This window comes from Phocoena sinus, chromosome 6 (genome assembly GCF_008692025.1).
Source record: "Phocoena sinus isolate mPhoSin1 chromosome 6, mPhoSin1.pri, whole genome shotgun sequence".
NCBI classification, from domain to species: Eukaryota; Metazoa; Chordata; class Mammalia; order Artiodactyla; family Phocoenidae; genus Phocoena; species Phocoena sinus.
This window is the reverse complement of record NC_045768.1, coordinates 62,496,210-62,518,018: the sequence shown is the minus strand read 5'-3', so window position 1 is coordinate 62,518,018 and position 21,809 is coordinate 62,496,210. Positions and strand designations below refer to the sequence as shown.

General features: G+C 35.8%; 1 long non-coding RNA gene across 1 annotated transcript in view; it reads left to right on the top strand.

Moving 5' to 3' along the window:
* The window catches only part of LOC116754941, a 93,809-nt gene that overhangs the window by 790 nt on the left and 71,210 nt on the right, over window positions 1–21,809 (top strand). The gene's annotated exons all lie outside the window — the stretch shown is intronic.

The window sequence follows — 21,809 nt, the reverse complement described above, 5'->3', positions numbered from 1 at the left end:
CAAAAATCATGTATTGTAATAAGGTGCAATACATTTAAACATAAATAGTTAGAACCCTTGGGAAAAATAATTTGTCAATACAGAAATAGTTCAAAGATTAAACTACTCTGAAGAAGCCGCTTTTTAGGGAAAGTTACACCTTGACTTTAACGTACCTCACCTTGTGGCAGCAGAAAACAAAAAAAAGAAAGAAAATCACTCACTTTACTCGCAGGGGTTCACACTTAAAACTCTAATCCTTTGACTTCACTAAATTCTGTCTTGAGACATAAATTTAGTGGATACACATTGGGCTCCTATAAGCTTAGAATAATTTTAAACCTATTTCCTGAGAAGATTAAAATATTGTATATATTTATTTTCAAATATTTTCTAGAAAGTGGTTTTTGACAAATGTTTCATCTAAAAATTTTATATCTATAAATAAGATGCAAAAGAGTCAATAGGAATAAAAATGTAGGGGCAGTGGACCAGTGGACAGTGGTTGAGTGTTTTACTGAATCACATGAAGTTTTCCTCATCTACACTCCTGCAGCTGATCCAAAAGATGCTCAGATGATACACAGGTATCATCCAGAGCTTGACATAATGACTTTCCTTTTTTGTTCCATGCACTGATCACTTGCTAGTATATTTAAAGACATAATCTTAATTTTCATCCTCTCGACTGTGTCTGTCTAGGAGACCACTTAGTGAATTGAGTGAAAAAACAGTTCATTAAAGCAAACCTAATTTCTACTTTACTCAGAAGTGACCCATCCTGAACTTAGTGAAGCTGGAGACTTATGTTTGGAAACAGCCCACAGATTTTATTTTCAGAATTCTTTAGTACAAAGCCCAAGAATCTTGTTTAGATTTTTTGCTGACTTGAAGTACTCTCAATGAGAGAACTTCAGGGACTAGCTCAGTTTGATCTTGGCGGCAATAGTGCTGATCTGTGTAGGAATGTACGTGAGTGTATGGAGATGGGAGGTGTGTGTGTAAATTATTTTGGTTTGGTTCTGCTTGATGGGGGTGTGGTGGCATGGCAGTGAACAGACTATAAACCATTCATTCTGTCTTTTCAGTTCCTTTCTTGTATTCAAAAAAAAAAATTGCTGTTTTTGTTTTTTTCACGTTGTCTTTCTGAAAACATACTGTTTTCTAATACAGTGTTTCTAGCTTTTGAAAGCTGTTAAAAATGATTGTTGTAAGTCAATTTATATCTCAGTGTTGAGGACTGTGGTATCCTTATTGACATTCCCATCTATTACCTAAAAATATCTAATTATCAATAACTTATTAAGCCTATTCTTATTATATATACTTTTTTTTAAGAAAGACTTTTAAAAAATTTTTATTTATTTTTGGCTGTGTTGGGTTTTTGCTGCTGCATGTGGGCTTTCTCTAGTTGCGGCGAGCGGGGGCCACTTTTCGTTGTGGTGCCCAGGCTTCTCATGGCGGTGGCTTCTCTTGTTGTGGAGCATAGGCTCTAGGCACATGGGCTTCAGTAGTTGTGGCACATGAGCTCAGTAGTTGTGGCTCGCGGGCTCTAGGGTGCAGGCTCAGTAGCTGTGGCGCACAGGCTTAGTTGCTCCACGGCATGTGGGATCTTCCTGGGCCAGGGATGGAACCCATGTCCCCTGCATTGTCAGGCGGATTCTTAACCACTGCGCCACCAGGGAAGTCCTATTCTTATTATATTTTATAAAGTAAAATGGTCACTGTATATAAACAAATAAAAATATACTTACTGTAGTAGTTTGTCTCAGATGGTGGGTATACCATAAGGGAAACCAGTGAGCCAAACTTGGATTAAACCTATGTTCTTACAAACATTAGTAACATAACTTTGCGAAAATTATTTATTCTGTCATCCTGAGGGTTTTTATCTGAAAACTTGAGATAATAATAATAGTAATAATAACACATTAATCTTTACAATATTTTAAACATAGCAGGTAATTGGAAATTATTACTTTGAATTTGGATCTGCATATGCATCGCCTAACTTTTCCTCTTGTAATATTTATTTGCATTGATGGTTCTTAAAAAAACCTGATCAGATAAACTATGTACTTGCCATGTGTTGATATAGCCTACTGGAAAAAAAAATGGAAAAGTGTTCTTAATACCAATATCCTTTTAAGAAAAAGGGGTATCAAAATGTAGAAGGGGGGTCTTCCAGCAATATTATCTATAGTACAATTTTTATATTTTCAAATTGCTAACCAAGTAAAATCAAATTCTTTCAGAATGTAAGCACTCTGTGAAATGTGAAATTCTTACAGGCATTGTGCTAACTTAGGTTACTTCCATTAGCATTATTATCTGCAAAAAGTGTGTGATGGCATCTTCCATGAATTTTATATATAAAAATTATTAATTACAGTAATTAAATTATTTTACCTCAAAAAACTTAAAAAAGTAATAATTTATATCATCCAATTGCTATAAAGAAGTGAAAATTTCACTCCTTCCTCTCTAGTTTAACCCATTGCAGTTATTAAATCTGAACTCCAAGAATCCTGAAATGCTAAATTTATTCATATTGAATCTGAAATTGTTTAACAGTTGATACTGGACAACAAGACCTTAACCTTTTCTTCATCTTGACTGAAAACTAGATAGGATGCTTCTTGCCTGTGGGCTCCTGACTTTCCCCCTCACCCTGACCCTTAAGGACTCAAGATGGCCTAACCACAGAGGTCCCTCCCCTCTCTTTTCCTAGAACATTTACTTTAGAAAACTTGTAACTGTAATTTCTTTCTCTGCCCCTTGAGAATTTAAATATTTCAAAAAGCTTCTTGCATGATCCAGCAATTCCACTTCCAGGATTTATCTGAAGAAAAAAAACCACACACATTCAAAAAGATATCTGCACCCCAGTGTTCATTGTAACATTACTTACAATAACCAAGACATGGAAACAATCTAACACATCCATCAATAGATGAATGGATTTTTTAGAAAGTGATAAAATTAATATATATATATATATATTGTACAATAAAATTCAGTCATTAAAAAATAATGAAATCTTGCCATTTGAGACAACATGGATGGACCTTGAGAGCATTACGCTAAGTGGAATATGTCAGACAGAAAAAGGTAAATATCACATGATCTCACTTATTTTTGGAATCTTAAAAAACAAACAAAAGCAAGCTCATGGATGTGGAGAACAGATTGGCGGTTGCCTGAGGCAGAGGGCTGTGGGTAGGCAAAATGAGTGAAGGGGGTCAAAAGGTGGCAGGATTTCACTTACATAATGAATAAGTCATAGGGATATAATGTACAGCATGGTGACTGTAGTTAACAGTACTGTATTTTGTATTTTGAAAGTAGCTATGAAAATGGATCTTGAAAGTTCGCACCACAAGGAAAAAAAACTGTAACTACATATTGTGACAGGTATTAACTGGACTTATTTTGATGATCATTTTTCAATATATACAAATGTTAAAATGATTACATTGTACACCTGGAACTAATATAATGTTATGTCCATTATATCTCAAATACATACATACATGCATACATGTATAAATTCCTCTTGCAGTTTTACCACCAGGGGCTGTTTTTCTCAAGGACCTGGGGAGCCATTTCTTTGAAATGTAATCGTCAAGGAAAATAGGGCCCCTGTTCCCCAGTCTCTGTGGGAGGGTAGGAGCCTAACTGAGAAGGAGCCTTGCTCCAACTTGTAAAACTACCACCTGTTCTGAAGGAAGGAGAAAGTTTACTTTTCCTTTGGGTACAGCCAATTAGCAAACACAGAAGAACTACAATGCCCCTCACCCAGCTCTTAAAAACTCTCCTCTTTTGTTTCAGTGGAACTGAGTTCAGAATTCATTCTGGTCTCTCTCCCCTATTGCCTAGAATAAATTTGATCTTGCCTGTTTAACATTGCCCAGTGTAATTTTTGCTTTAAGAATGTCCAATAAATCAGCTTGAATTTTTCTTATTATAAAATATGTGAGTGGTAACACATGTCCCCAGTGAAGATCACTTGGATAAACTTTTGCATAAATAATTATACTCTTGTTTCCGTACTTGAAATGAAAAACAGGAGAAAAAGCATGGTGAGTAGAAAATAGAAAGGGTTTTTCCGAGAAAGGCTGAAAATAAATCATAGATACAGGAGCTATAATTAAGAAAATATTCACAAAAATAAATTTTGTATAGGTGTTCATAAGACTTTTTATGTAATTAAAATCTAGAACCCATTTATATATCTGATATTGAGCACTCAATATATATTAGATTTATCGTATTTATAGAAAGTGATATCAGACTTTAAATGAATGACATTGATTTTTTTTTTTTTTTTTTTTGCGGTACACGGGCCTCTCACTGCCGTGGCCTCTCCCGTTGCGGAGCACAGGCTCCGGACGCACAGGCTCAGCGGCCATGGCTCACGCGCCCAGCTGCTCTGCAGGCATGTGGGATCCTCCCGGACCGGGGCACGAACCCGTGTCCCCTGCATCGGCAGGCGGACTCTCAACCACTGTGCCACCAGGGAAGCCCTGACATTTGATTTTTAAAAGGGATATATTACAAAAGGATTAAATTTGTTTTCAGACCAACAGTGGGGCCCAACAATGAAAAGGATCTGATGAAGCTATCAGGAGAATTTGGTCCTTTCTCTCTAATTTTGGTTCCAGAAGCTGACTCTGAGGTTCAAAACTTTAGACTACTTAGAATAAGTAACTATATTGTGTATCTACATTATTCTCCACTTATTTTAGAGTATGCTACTTAAAAACTAGCCCCCTTTGCTTGTGTTTCCTGGGTATAGTCTGGCTACATTAGAATATAATTTGGGCAAAAAATTACACAAATAACAATGCTAGAGATGACACAATCAAAATAGGATAATTGTAATTTAATGCAAGTTCTGTTCTGTATTTGGTGCATATAGTATTTTATTTTAATTTTCCAGGAATTTGAGATTTTCCTATGATACTGCTTTCCTTTTTTAAAAACTTGGTCTAATTGTCATTTATTCTGTGTTTTTCCCCAGCTTTATTGAGATATAAATGACATATAACCTTGTGTAAGTTTAAGGTATACAAAGTGTTGATTTGATACATTTATATATTGCAAAATGATTACCACCATAGCATTAGCTAACACCACCATCCTGTCACATAATTACCATTTCCTTTTTGGGTGAGAACATTTAAGATCTGCTCTCTTACCAACTTTCAAGTATACAGTTGACCCTTGAAGAAACACAGGTTTGAACTACATGGGTTCACTTGTATGTGGATTGTTTTTTCAGTGGTAAATATTACAATACTATACCGTCGGAGGTTGATTGAATCTGCGGATATGGATTCTTGAATATGGAGCAACCACATATTTGAAGGAACCAAGTATACGGAGGGCCACCTATAAGTTATATGCAGATTTTTGACTGTGTGGAGGGTCTATGCTCCTAATCTCTGTGTTGTTTGAAGGTCAGCTGTATAATACAGTGTTATTTGCTGTTATCACCATGCTGTGCTTTAGATCCATAGAACTTGTTAATCTTAGAACTGGAAGTTTGTACCCTTTGGCCAATATTTTCCCATTTCCCCATTGCCCCAGCTATCTAATACACTATATGATTTTAGATCAGTTTACATTTTATTGACTTGTTTATGATCCTACATATTGTGTGTCTAATTGACTGTAGCATGTAAACCTAGAAAGAATGTGTATTCTGCTGTTGTAGGTTGTAGTGTCCTATAAATGTCAGTTAGATTCAGCTGGTTGCTTCTGAGCTTCTGTGTTTTTACTGATATTTTATCCAGGCGTTATATCAACTACTGAGACACAGGTCTCAATGACTTATACCGTACTTGTGCAATTGTCTATTTCTGCCCTTAATGTTCTCAGTTTTCTTCATGTATTTTTGAGGCGCTGTTATTAGATGTGTATACATTTATAATTGTTATGTCTTCCTAATGAATTGCCCCTTTAATCCTTATGTAAGGCTAATATATATCCCTGGTAATAAGCTTTGTCATGAATTCACCTGATACTGAAATTGTTAGCTCTGTCTTCTTATCCTTAGTGTTTTCATGGTGTTTATTTGTCCATCCATTTACTTTCAGCCTATCTGTGTCTTATTAAAATTTTTCTCCTAAAGGCGACATTTGATTGGTCATGATTTTTATTCATTCTGTCAGTATTTCTTTACAATTATAGCGGTCAGGCTATTAACATTTAATGTAATGATCAATATGGTTGCATTGGTCTACCAATTCATTATCTGTTTTATGTTTGCTCCCTTTCCTTTTGTTCCTCATTACCCCTTGCATGCCCTCTTTTGGATCATCTGTTATTGTCACTGTTATCCCATTTTAATTTATCTTGACTTTTGGTGTATTTCTAGTGTGTTTGTGTGAGAGCATGTGCACATCAGTATGTGTGTGTGTATATTTGCCTTAGGAATTATAACAGAAACTTTCACAATTAACTTAGAACTAATATAGTAACACTGGATATAAAATACCTTGCAAACTTATAGGTATTATACCTCTAATGACTTCTCCAATGACCTTTATGCCTAGAAGAGTGATGTACATTACATCCCTATATTCCAGAATCATACCAGACAATGTTATTGATGTAAAGCAGTCACATATTTTTTATTTATTTATTTATTTATTTATTTATGCCTGCATTGGGTCTTCATTTTTGCACGCAGGCTTTCTCTAGTTGTGGACAGCAGGGGCTGCTCTTCATTGCAGTGGCGTGGACTTCTCATTGTGGTGGCTTCCCTTGTTGCGGAGCACAGGCTCTAGGTGCATGGGCTTCAGTAGTTGTGTCACTTGGGCTCAGTAGTTGTGGCTCGTGTGCTCTAGAGCACAGGCTCAGTAGTTGTGGTGCACAGGCTTAGTTGGTCCGTGGTATGTGAGATCTTCTCGACCAGGGTTTGAACCCATGTCCCCTGCGTTAGCAGGCAGATTCTTAACCACTGTGCCACCAGCGAAGTCCCAGTCTCATATATTTTAAATAACTTAAGAGGAAAATAGTTTTTTTAAGTATATTTACTCAGGTATTTAGCCACTTTTATTGTTACTGGCATCCCCAAAGATCTATATTTCCATCTGGTGTCTGTCCTCTCTCTTCAGTGTGAAGGACTTTCTTTAGCAATTCCTATGGAGCAGTTATGATGTTGCTGAATTCTTAGTTTTCTTTCATTTAAGAATGCTTTTGTTCTTGAAGGGTATTTCACTGGGTATTTTTTATGCCCCAGTCTCTTTCTCCTTTCATTCTAGTATTTCCAATACCATTTGTTAGTTCTTTTGGTAATACTTTACCCCGGGTTCCTGCAGCTGTGTTCATCTTATTGAAATTGTGTTTCTCTTTTTTTTCAGACTGTGTAATTTCTATTGACTTATTTTTAAGATCACTATGTATTTGTTCTGATGCCTATATTCTATTCTTGATATTTCGTATTTTCTTTAAATTTCAGAAATTTTAATTTTCAGTACTGAAATTTCCATTTGGTTCTTTTCTATAGTTTCTGTTTCTCTCCTGAGTATTCCAGTTATTGAAAGTGCTTCATGTAATTCCCTTTGATTCATGTTGGTGAGTTATAAAAACTGATTTAAATATTTATCTGATAATTTCAACATTTGGATCATCTTGGAGTTGACATCTTAGTTCAAGATGCTATATAACAAAGTTCCATAGATTGGATTGTTTAAGCAATAAAATTTTCTTATAGTTCTGGAATTTGAGAGTTCAAAGATCAAGGCCCTAGAATACTTGGTGTCTGGTGAGAGCCCACTTCCTGGTTTGTAGAAGGCCATCTTCTCCTTTGTTCCTACATGGGGAAGAAAGAGAGGAAAACAAACTTGCCTGTGACTCTTATAAGGGCACTAATCCTATTCATGAGGGCTCCGCCCTCAAAATCTCATCTAATCCTAATTACCTCCCCAAGAGCCCACCTTTAAAACCATCACATTGGGGGTGGGGTTTCAACATGTGAATTTTGAAGGGACACATTCAGTTGACAGCAATATATCCCAATTTTCTTTCTACTTGAGAATTGGCCACATTTCCCTGGATTATTGTATGTTGCATAATTTGGTGTTATATCCTGGAAATTTTGAATCCTTTGTTGTGTAAACTCTGGTTCCATTTGAAAATCTTCTGGAGAATCTTGTTTTTGTTTTAGCAGTTTATCAATGCAGGTACTTTTGGACTGTTAAGTTTTGTCTCACCTCTTGTGGGCAGCAGTTCAAATAGCACATCAACTCTTTGTCTTTGCTACATTGGTCTGAATGTAGCAAAACATTCTTTCTGAGCATACATGGTTCACAGGTTAGTCTGAAGTTTGAGCAGTGCTTCAAGTTGCAGTTTAGCGATCAATGCCTTTGCTGTGCTGACTTGGATTTATTCCATCTGTATGTAGTTCAAGGGTGAATAAAGCAGCTATACACATCTATTTGTAGATTTCTGTGTGGATATGAATTTTAAACCTCATTTGGGTAAATACTAAGGAACGTGATTGTTGGATCATATGGTAAGAGTAGTTTTAGTTTCCTAAGAAGCTGCCAAACTATCTTCCAAAATAGCTAAAAATGGTACATTCTCATCATTAATGAATGAGTTCCTTTTGTGCCACATCTTTGCCAGCATTTGTGTTGTGAATGCTTTGGATTTTGGCCATTCTAATACTTGTGTAGTGGTTTCTTGTTGTTTTGACTTAACAATTCCTTAATGACATCTGATATTGAACATCCTTTCACATGCTTATTTGCAAGTTGTGTATCTTCTCTGGTGAGGTGTATGTTCAGGACTTTTGTCCATTTTTAAATTGGGTTTGTCGTTTTCCTATTGTTGAATTTATCTTTCTTAAAAAATTACTTCTTCCTGAATTCTTTCCCAATCTCCTTAAAAATTGAAAATAATCCTTTATTTTAAAATAATTTCAGAAAACTAACTTATATATGTACTAAAATTAGAAGCATGAGTACTGAAGACCGGAAGAAAAAGGGTCTCCAAATCATTATATATAACGCAACCACTCTATTCACGCAAGTTTGAAATAAGTACAAAATAACATTTCAATTGATTTAGATGTGTGCCAGCACCAAGTATTCATTGTTTTAAAAGAGAAAGGCAAACATAATGCATTCTTATTAGTAATAGTTAGAAATGTTTTCCTTTTTTATTCTCTGCTTTAACTTAATAGATTTTCTGTTGAGAGACAAAGTAAAGCAATAAGAGAGAAAATAATTCATTTATTTTTATTTATACATTTGGGATTAACTAGATGATGTGGTTATGGAGATTGAAAAAAAGAAAGTCATCACCATTAAAGAGCCCAGAGGTGTATAGTAAAGAAAATCTCGGTTACAACACGTCATAAATACCCAGGGAATCCTGTGAGAGACTGGGAGAGTCCAGGAAAGATTTAATAAAAATAGGATCCTTGAACCAAACATTAAAGACAGGAATAGGTACAAAGGTAGAGAAGAGGAACAAATGAATATTGTTCTGGTAAGAATGAATAAGCAAATAAAATGAAAGTATAAAAATCCAGGGAAGTTTAAAGACCTGTCAAATTGGGGTATACCATGTAAAGTAGGGAGAAGGACGAAAGTGAGGACTGTGGAAGGCCTGAAGATGAAGTATCTGGGTCTCCTGTTAAAACATAATTTCACATACACACACACACACACACACACACACACACACACACAAAACATTAGAATAATGAAAGGCTTTCTGAAAATAGGAAAGGACCTGAGAGCTTAATTGAACAGTTTTTTGTTTGTTTTAGTTGTATCTCTGTTGATTAAAATTTCTAAGTTTCAGTTTGCTCGTTTTTACAAATGGAGATAATAAGAACCACCTCTCCTCTCAGATTCTTGTGTAGATTAAAATGGAGGAATAGTTTTTTAATTTCTCATTTTTATTGAGGTATAATTGACACAAAACATTATATTAGTTTTGGGTGTACGATATAATGATTCAATATTTGTATACATGACAAAATGATCACCTCAATAATTTTACCTAGTATCTGTCACCATACATAGTTATAAAATTTTTTTTCTTATTTTTTTTTCTTGAGATGAAGTCCTTTATGATGTACTCTCTTAGTAACTTTCAAATATGCAATATGGCATTATTAACTATAATCACCATGCTGTACATTATATCCCAATGGGATAACATTTTTAATGTTCTGCCTGCCACTTGGAAACATAAAAAATGGTAATTAGTATCATAACCATTAGAGCAATTATATATGTCATTTGAATAAAAACTTTAAAAACTAGATTCTACCATGGTTTATTCACTTCTAGATGCCTAAACGTATTTTGTTTTCCTTTAGAACACTACCTAAAAAGACACTTCTATGTATCTCTGAAACCTTTATTTCTAAAATGTTTTCCTCAGGTGAAAGTGACATTTATTTGACACATCAGGGCATCTCTGAATATATTTGAGGCTTCAACTGCCTTTACATTTTCTTTCCCTTCATTTCTCTGTGGGAGGAGATAAATTGATCATGTTCCCTTGAACAAATTGGACCAGGGACACTTTCATTTGGTTCAGAGATTACATTATATTTTGGAATTGGCGAGGACCCAGAGGCTTTCCTGCTTGTTATTTTTGGCGTTCATTGTATTATGTTCGTCAGATCTCTCTGAGCACATGTGCACATTGATTAAAACAGCAAAATGATTAAAGCAATGCATCAAGTGACAATCTCCAAACAACCTGAAAACCCCAAAGAACTTCCTTCCGCAAGCTAGACAAGCACAAACGTTTAGTATTCATTTTTTCACACTGGCAAGAGTATTTCAAAAATTTAGGAAACATAGTTTCAAGTGGCAAAGGTTGATGTACAATGAGCTTTTTGAGAAATAGTTAGCTAATTTGTCTCTTTTCCTCAAGGGGAATATTGATGCAAATTGGGTACAAGTCCCCACCATAATTCCTAAATTTTAAATACTAGACTTATTCCATGGTCATATATGGTGATGACAGCAGTATATAGCTAAGGGCCCATACGGTAAAAAAAAATATTCAAAATAGTTAATAACGATATATATAAATTCGATGCATTATTATTATATTTAGATAAATAAAAATGCATTAAAGAAAACTTTAAAATATAGTTCTATATTAATATTATTATACAATACGTATTCTAAAAAATATTTAATAACCCAGGATAAAAGGAAAAGAAGTGAAAAGAATGCATCAAGCTACTGATTAATATCAATATATATCAAATTGAGATGAAATTATATTGAAGAGAGCAACTCCAATTTTGGATACAGGATAAAAGGTGGATTTTGATGGGAAAACCTCATTTTATAGTCATTTCTCAAGGAAAAAATAATCCTGAAAACAGACTCTATCTGGCATTTTGAGTGTAATACTTAAAGAATTTTTGAACCCTTACATGACCTGACTGAATAAGTTCTTGAGCAAATCACTTAACCTTTCTGTGCCTGTTTCCTTAACTGTAAAACGTGGATAGGAATAGTGCCCACTTTATAGGGCTATTCTGAGCATTAAATAAACTAATATTGGTATAGTAGTTACAACCATCCCTACTTTACAATATGAGCTAAAACCTTAAACTATGCTAAATATTCTACACATACATGGAAGTAAATTTTACAGAGATATTTATAGTCATTACCACTAAATTGTGGGTGTATAGATGGTTTTAGATTCCTACTTTTCTTCCTTTTTTTGTTACATATAAGCATTACTTTTGCAATAATTATAACAAAACTTATTTTTAATAAGCTTCTTAATGTCAGTTTCTCAAACCGACATTGTTTGGGAAGCCAATGTTTGGGAGGCAAGACATAATTATACATATGAATATTTATAGTGAGACGATTCTTCTTAGTCAGGCTTCTTGCAAATCGCAGTGACTTTGTAGCATGACTTAAAAGTAACTACCCTTTCTAGAGGTTATTAATTCTTGGCATCCTCTATATAATCCTTCAATTTGCTTGACTTTGCTGAGAATAGGTAGCTGAGTATGGGGACTGTTGTGGTGTTAATTCATCACCAGGAGTATGAAAGGATCCCTCCTATTCTTCATACATTATTTTTAGTGTGTTTTGACAAAAGGAATGATGATTCTGCCTGTGTTAGACAGGAGGGTGGCTATATTTTTTGACATTTGTACAATTTGTGAGGGGAATACTACCTCCTTTTCATTATTTATTTTTCTAAATATGTCTGGGGAAAACTATGACCATGGGAACACTGAGCATGTGTATTCTTTTCTTTTCTTTTTTTTTTTTTTTGCGGTACACGGGCCTCTCACTGTTGTGGCCTCTCCCGTTGCGGAGCACAGGCTCCGGACGCGCGGGCTCAGCGGCCATGGCTCATGGGCCCAGCCGCTCCGCGCAACCTGTGGGATCCTCCCAGACTGGGGCACGAACCCGTGTCCCCTGCATCGGCAGGCGGACTCTCAACCGCTGCACCACCAGGGAAGCCCCAGAGCATGTGTATTCTAAATCTGAAAGTCTTAGCAAAAAATTGTGGTTTCCTGAGGTACAATAATTTCTGAGAATGCTTTAACCTCTCCATCTCTGTAACTTCATGGGTAACAGACTGTTTGATAAAAATATTTTTCAACTCATTTCTACCTGCTTTTAAGGCTGTCATGTGATTCCTCCACTACATATCTTATCCTTCTGATTTTTTTCCCTTACACATATTAAAACATTTCAGAAAGGATAGCTTTTGGAAATAAATTTTAGTTGGTAGGTCAAAGTACAATATCGCACCAGCCGAAGTTAAATAGGGAAGGAAAACTTTATTCAGGGCTATTGCAATAGGAGAGAGAGGCCAGACCTCGGTCTTAACTCTACTGAAACAAAGCTGGGAGGCTTTTTAAACATTGGAGTGAGATAGAGGTCATGGGCCATCTGTGTTTACTAATTGGCTTTCCCACAGGAATAGTAAGCTTTCTCATATCTTCATGACAGGCGGTAGTTTTACCGCTTGGAGCAAGGCTCCCATCTCATTTAGGCTCCTACCTTCCCACAGAGACTGGGGGACAGGAGCCCTATATTCCTTGATGGTTACATTTCAAAGAAATGGTCCCTGGGTCCTTGAAAAAGATAGCCCTGGGTGGTAAAACTGGCAAGAGAAATTTTTTAAAGATTTACATCTTAAAGAGCATGAAAAAGTGTTTTCAATTACACATTTTTCTTAAGTAAATTTCCTAAGAAAAAGGAGGAGAGGGGAGTAGAGTCAGGAAGAAGCCTGTTTACAATATAAGCTAGCTGAGGGGAACATTAAGGCCATCTTGATAAACATTTAATAATATGCAATTTAGTATTTTATCGTATATCACATGAATAAGGATGAATACAGAATTTGTACTGCTATTATTTATATTCTTTTCATAAACTATCTTACTGAAGTCTCATCACACATGTTGTGATATAGCTATTATTATTTTCAGTCTTAATTTACAGCTAACCATACTTCAGAACAGAAAGGTTAAGAGAAATTTCCACAACTCCTACACATGACAGAACTGGCAGTTAAGTTCAGATGTCATGTTCCCAGGGGGTGTCATTACTCGCTTACACATGAAGAAGTAGTTTTCAACAGCCTGAATGATCTTTGAGGCACCAGATTAACTCTTGGGGATGACAGTCATGAACATAAAAGGTGCCAAGCGCAGTGCCCAGTGCAAGAAAGACCCTGAAAAAGCCTCTGTAACAAGATGGAAAATAACCCCTTCTTTTTTTTTTTTTTTTTTTTTGCGGTACGCGGGCCTCTCACTGCTGTGGCCTCTCCCGTTGTGAAGCACAGGCTCCGGACGCGCAGGCCCAGCGGCCATGGCTCACGGGCCCAGCCGCTCCGCGGCATGTGGGATCTTCCTGCACCGGGGCACGAACCCGTGTCCCCTGCATCGGCAGGCGGACTCTCAACCACTGCGCCACCAGGGAAGCCCTAACCCCTTCTTTTAAAAAACTCAAAGTAACTTTTGTGTATACTTTTGGCAGTGCCATTGAAATAACTTTGCAATTTATAAAGATATTATAAAGTGTAAGATGGTTTATTGGTATAATGATTGTCCTATGATTTTTTTTTACATCCACATTTTTGTTTTATTTTTCCTGAAAAAAAAATTTCATAGATTTTATACTTTCTTAGATTTTTCTGGAGAAATCAATCTGTGAAACTGCAACCAAATTTCCCCCCAAAATTCTTGTGTTTACTACTTGGGAGGACCACTGACATCCTTAAATTTTTTACTTTAAAATAAAATTTAATCATGACCAACTAAAAATGATTTTATTCTCTACAACTTTGAAGATGTGTCTCCATACCGTTTGAGGGGAATAAATTATGCTCTTACTTAATCAGTCTGATTCCTTAATGGTTTTAGCATTGCTAAGAAGAGTATTTGTTACTGTTGCAGGTTGGGTGTCCTAGAGTGCCCTTGGGAAGAAAAAGAAAGGGAATCAGACGGGGCAGAGTGAGAAACTGGGCTGAGATGGAGGAGCTATGAAGCTGGACTGACTCCTAAAGTCACCCTGCATTGTGTGCAGGGAATGGACATTTATACATAAGGGTGGATCAGTCATTGGATGCAAGCTTTCCTGGGGGCATAGGGTATGCCCCCATGGCTCATGACACTGGGCTCTCTCAAATCAAGGGCCATTTTTGAAGGAGGATGACAGCTGGAGGCTGTCAGTGTGAAGCACTGTCAGCAGTTTGCAGAATATATATTTCAGTCATGAATGGGGACTGGAATGATGTATCACGGAATCCAGTACAGTTGAATTTCTTAGACATATAGATACCAATATCTACAGATGCCTCCTTAGCTTTTCACTTAGAAAATAGAAACCAAAAAGTGGCCTTAAAGCTTATAATCTCTATCCATATCCTTCCTTTGGCTAGCTATTATAAATAAAGACGGGATATAGTCAGCATGGGAAAAGAATAAGAATTGAAATCACAATGGCTAGGGTTAAATCTGGACTGTGCCATGCTACTCCTGAGCCAGTCGTCCAAGATTAGAAAGCTACATTTTTTTCCTCACAAACCTGGAGGTCTTAGGAGGGCTTTATGTTAAATGCAATGAGTAAATTGAGGTATATAAATAAGACTTAGTGTGTTCTTAACATGAACAAGACACTCTGAAGGTTCCTTAACATATGTGTCTTCATTTGATTATTAAAATTCTATGTTGTAAATTTTTGTTTTTTAGAGAAGAAAATAACTAAGGCTTAGAAAGATTAAGTAACATTATCAATGTTATATAGCAAATACTTGGTGGAGCCAGCCTTCAGTTCTAGGCAGTTTGTTTCTTTTTTTGCGGTACGCGGGCCTCTCACACTGTTGTGGCCTCTCCCGTCGCGGAGCACAGGCTCCGGACGCGCAGGCCCAGCGGCCATGGCTCACGAGCCCAGCCGCTCCGCGGCATGTGGAATCCTCCCGGACCGGGGCATGAACCCGCGTCCCCTGCATCGGCAGGCGGACTCTCAACCACTGCGCCACCAGGGAAGCCCGCCGCCGCAGTTTGTTTCTGTACACTGTGCTGTTAACCATTCTCCTATGCTCTGTGATCTCATAACAATCATGATAGTAAGAATATTAATAGCAAATTTTACCCTTATTATTACAGTAATCAGTTGAAAATAGTAATTTTAAATTATCTAAATAAAGTGGGTAGTATATTTAGAGAGGGGAGACGAATCTGGCTTGAGCAGATAAAGTATTCTAGAAGTATGAAAAATACAGGTACAAAGAAAGTATCCTGGAACATGAGTCACAGATATCTGAGAAAGTGTCAAAAATTCATAGATGTCTTCTTCCAATGTAGAGTAGCCAAGAAGAGCGGACTGAGCTGTGAGAGAAGAGGTTATGTTTATGTGAGTTTCTATGGTACCAGAGAGGTAACAAAGCCACTGATGATAATGTTGCCCCTGTAGGTAGTTAGGCATCATTCTCTGAATACAACAAGAGTGTCCCTCTGGAATGCACAGCTCAGCTTCTCAGGTCCAAGAAAGATATTCTTTACAAGTAAACTTAATGAAATAAGGTAGGTTTTCTGTGTATAAATCAAAGATGTGTTTTCAGGGTTCATGTGTAATTTATTTAGGATGTGAACTGGAAGCACATTGCCAAACTGAAAAAGCAAAGCTAGAAAAATAGAGCTTCTTTAGAATCGGAATAACACAAAAACCCCAGTTGGTGTTTTATCTTTTCACAATGAATTTATTTAGCTATATTGTGATCAATACCATAAGACAATTCAGAGCGTGCTGAAGAGGACTGATTCAACTGTATATGGATTTTAATGGAAACACGCCTATCTAAATGGACAGCACAGTATGGTGGCATTAAACTTGTAAGGATACTTTACAGGTAAAGAATAAAAGCTTAATTCCATATAGTAAATTATTTTAGTATATGTGCTGCCGAAGCCAGCAGTCCATGGAGTAAATTAAAACACAACAATGAATGTTGTTTGTGAGATGACACCCAGGTTTTTCAATTAGAAACCTATGGTACTTATTAACCTACAGTTATTTTTCGCTCCTTGGACACAACACTCTGCACTCACAAAATGTATTTAATTTGAGGACTCCAAAATCTTAGCACTGAGAAATTCAACAATGCAACCTATCAAACAATATGAAGAGCTACGCTTTTATTTGTCCCCACTACAAAAGCACTGAAAAGTCAAGAATCTTGCCAAAAGTCACTTGGAGTATCTTTGTTTTAATTTGGATTAGAAGAAAAACAACTTCACAGAAAAGTCACAAGTGGAAGCTGGAGGTTATGACCAAATACCGGACGTTCACTTAAGGGCATGTTATGAAAGGTCTAAATGACAGTCTAAGTCAAGTAGACTTTAATAGTCAATGAGAAACCCTTGAAAATTTAAACACGTCACCCTTAAGAGGGACATGTTTAAAATGGTGCTTTAGGCAGGGTATCATAGTAGAAATGCACAGTAGGACAAAGTGTCAAGAAAACCAACCAATGGAATGGTGTAATATTCCTGATGAGAGTTATGGAACCTCGAGTAGGACAATGAATAAAGCAATATAGTGCTAATTATACATGTTTATATGTTTTTTAACAAAATAATATATAACATAGTATATATTTCATAAGTATTATGTATACCGTATATAAGGTATAATATATTTTGATGAATATATTTGTGAATCAGTAGTTTCCAGGCATCATGATAGCTTTAAAGATATACATGTGAATGAAAGCAGGCCAATGAGACTGTATTATGGAAATTTGATGGAGCAATAAGGAGAGAGGCTCTTTTGTTCTGGAATTGCTGTGAGGATAAAGCGTGAGTATGGAGCTGCTGCTAGACAAATTACCACTACAAGGAAAGATCCCACTTGAATGAAGCCAAAGTAAAAAGTGAGAGGAAGTTTCCTGTTATTACTTGAGCCCTGTGTTCAGTAGTACCTAAAGCTATATAATCTGGACATTTCCATTATGTGAACAGATTCGTGTCACTTTTTAGTCTTCAGTGGAGACTAAACAGTCTTCAGTGGAGTTTTCAGTCACTGACAAGTGAAAAAACATCTTTTTAACAAAGTCATAAAATCCAAGGGAACAGAATTTTGAGAGAGAGGTGGTGGGGTTTTAATTAGCAATTTTACATGCTACAGAGTTGAAAATACATGAGTTTGTTATTTGTGATGTTTGACAGCCCAGTTTCAGTAAAAGAGCAGTGGTCATAGTGAGACCTTAGTTTTTTCGAGTCTGTGAAGTAGGTAAGTGATGAAGAATAAGCAGCACTTGCAGGCAATCTTTTAGAAATATTAGATGAAGATCGGGGATAAAAAGTAGTCAGAAAAGTAACTATGGTTGAAGGAAGGTTTACTCAGGAAGGAGGGCACTGGAGTGTGTATGGAATTGAAGGCATTGCTGAAGCCAGAACCAGACAAAATAGAGAAAGGCCTTTGAGCAAAAAAGGAAAGTATAAGCTTATATCATAAGGGCATTAATTACAGCATTACTTATAATAGAGAGCTCTCATTCGAAGCTAGGTAATGTTAAATAATTATCACAAAATAAATTTAAGATACTTATAGTATATAAAATGCTCATATTAAAAGGTCAAGTGAAAAGTCATGATACGTGACACTGCATATAGAATGGAAGAGTCTTCTAAAAATAAGAATATATTTTCTGAAATTTTTTATAATAATTTATAGTAAAATGCTTTTAAAAGCATAAGGTTATATAGAAGGCATAAAAGGGCAATGAGATAAAAATACAGAATCCAATAGCACATTAAAAGGATCATACACCATGATCAAGTGCGGTTTATCCCAGAAATGCAAGGATTCTTCAATATATGCAAGTCAATCAATGTGATAAGGTATATTAACAATATGAAGGAGAAAAACAATATGATCATCTCAATAGATGCAGAAAAAGCTTTCAACAAAATTCAACACCCATTTATGATAAAAACCCTCCAGAAAGTAGGCGTAGAGGGAACTTACCTCAAAATAATAAAGGCCATATATGACAAATCCACAGCCAACATCATCCTCAATGGTGAAAAACTGAAACCATTTCTTCTAAGATCAGGAACAAGACCAGGTTGTCCACTCTAACCACTGTTATTCAACATAGTTTTGGAAGTTTTAGCCACAGGAATCAGAGAAGAAAAAGAAATAAAAGGAATCCAAATCAGAAAAGAAGAATTAAATATGTCACTGTTTGCAGATGACATGGTACTATACATAGAGAATCCTAAAGATGCTACCAGAAAATTAGTAGAGCTAATCAATGAATTTGGTTAAGTAGCAGGATGCCATTTAATGCACAGAAATTTCTTGCATTCCTATATATTAGTGATGAAAAATGTGAAAGCGAAATTAAGGAAACACTCCCATTTACCAGGGCATCAAAAAGAATAAAATACCTAGGAATAAACGTACCTAAGGATACAAAAGACCTGTATGCAGAAAACTATAACACATTGAGGAAGGAAATTAAAGATGATACAAACAAGTGGAGAGATATACCATGTTCTTGGATTGGAACAATCAACATTGTGAAAATGACTGTACTACTCAAAGCAATCTACAGATTTAATGCAATCCCTATCAAACTACCAATGGCATTTTTCCCAGAACTAGAACAGAAAATTTCACAATTTGTATGGAAACACAAAAGACCCCGAATAGCCAAAGCAATCTTGAGAAAGAAAAATGGAGCTGGAGGAATCAGGCTCCTGGACTTCAGACTACTATACTACAAAGCTCCATTAATCAAGACAGTATGGTACTGGCACAAAAACAGAAATATAGATCAATGGGACAGGAGAGAAAGCCCAGAGATAAACCTATGCACCTAAGGTCACCTTATTTTTGATAAAGGAAGCAAGAATAAAAAATGGAGAAAAGACAGCCTGTCCAATAAGTGGTGCTGGGAAAACTGGACAGCTACATGTAAAAGAATGAAATTAGAATACTCCCTAACACCATACCCAAAAATAAACTCAAAATGGATTAAAGACCTAAATGTAAGGCCAGACACACAATAAAACTCTTAGAGGAAAATATAGGCAGAACACTCTATGACATAAATCACAGCAAAATCCTTTTTGACCCATCTCCTAGAGAAATGGAAATAAAAACAAAAACAAACAAATGGGACCTAATGAAACTTCAAAGCTTTTGCACAGTAAAGGAAACCATAAACAAGGTGAAAAGACCACCCTCAAAATTGGAGAAAATATTTGCAAACGAAGTAACTGGCAAAGGATTAATCTCGAAAATTTACAAGCAGCTCATGCAGCTCAATATCAAAAAAACAAACAACCCAATCGAAAACTGAGCAGAAGACCTAAATATATATTTTTCCAAAGAAGATATACAGATTGCCAACAAACCCATGAAAAGATGCTCAACATCACTTATCATTAGAGAAATGCAAATCAAAGCTACAATGAGGTATCACCTCACACCAGTCAGAATGGCCATCATCAAAATATCTACAAACAATAAATGCTGGAGAGGGTGTGGAGAAAACAGAACCCTCTTGCACTGTTGGTGGGAATGTAAACTGATACAGCCACTATGCAGAACAGTATGGAGGTTCCTTAAAAAACTAAAAACAGAACTACCATACGACCCAGCAATCCCACTACTGGGCATATACCCTGAGAAAACCATAATTCAAAAAGAGTACCACAGTGTTCACTGCAGCTCTATTTACAATAGCCAGGGCATGGAAGCAACCTAAGTGTCCATTGACAGATGAATAGATAAAGAAGATGTGGCACATATATACAGTGGAATATTACTCACACATAAAAAGAAATGAATTTGAGTTGTTTGTAGTGAGGTGGATGGACTTAGAGTCTGTCATACAGAGTGAAGTAAGTCAGAAAGAGAAAAACATACACCGTATCCTAGGAAATATATTTGGAATCTAAAAAAAAGTTCTGAAGAACCTAGGGGCCAGGACAGGAATAAAGATGTGGATGTAGAGAATGGACTGAGGACACAGGGAGGGGGAAGGGTAAGCTGGGACAAAGTGAGAGAGTGGCATGGACATATATACACTACCAAATGTAAAATAGATAGCTAGTGGGAAGCAGCTGCTTAGCACAGGGAGATCAGCTTGGTGCTTTATGACCACCTAGAGGGGTTCGATATGGAGTGTGGCAGGGAGACGCAAGAGGGAGGAAATATGTGGATATATGTATCTGTATAGCTGATTCACTTTGTTATAAAGCAGAAACTAACACAGCATTGTAAAGCAATTATACTCCAATAAAGTTGTTAAAAATATATATATGTATATACTAGTTTAGTGTGAGTAAAATTCTAACTTCCCTTTATATTAAAGTAAACTCTTAAAACAGAAACTTGACACATAAAATTTTGTCAAGCTTTCTGGGATTGATTTTAGAGTTAGGTTTGATGTCTTATACTGTGCTTTTCTTTCTTAACCATTTTGTGGTGAGTTTCTGTATTTTCTGTCTAGTTATATAATCTATTTTCATGTACACTTGGATGTTTTTTCTGAACATGTATCAGTAAGAAGGGCATAGAAAAGTGAAATAGAATTTACATAAAGACATAAAGGTACATTGTCAAAAAAGTAATTGCAAATTTCAATGCAGTTTTAGAAATAACTATTAAAGCTTCATATTTCTTAAATATGCCCTTTCCTCCATTGCCTGTTGCATTTATTTTTTCCTTAAATATAAAAAGAAAGCCCATTGTTAACAAACAGCAAACCAAAGCCTATGTTCATAGAAAAAGAAAATATAAAGAACTGTGTATTTTTTATTACTCCTAATTCAAGTAATTTTGTAGCATGAGTCCAATAAGTGCTTTAACAAAATGTTGAATTCTGCTCATAAATGGAAACACATATAATGAATGAACACTTTACGTCTGAAAGGAGGAAGGACACTAAACAACTTCTGATAGAAAAAAATTCAACAACAAATGTAGATTTTTATGATGTTAAATCATGTATTGAAAACAAATTATAGACTGTTGAAGTTCAGTTTTCCTCCTCTGAGAAAGACTGGAAGAAGGAATCAAATGTCTCCCCCAACTCTATTTATGGAATAAAGCTATTCAAAATTTTCTTAATGTACTTTTCTCTATCATGGCCTTAGCTAAGATAAATTAATAAATTAATATCAAGTGTGGTGTTTTTAAAATAACACAAATACACAAGTTAGAACAGATTAAATATAATGGTATTTCAAGTGATCTTCTAAAGTGTCAGACCTGCATAAAAATAAAACAGAATAAACAGAAAAATAAAATATTAGTTTAAGGATTACGGTTCATTACCAC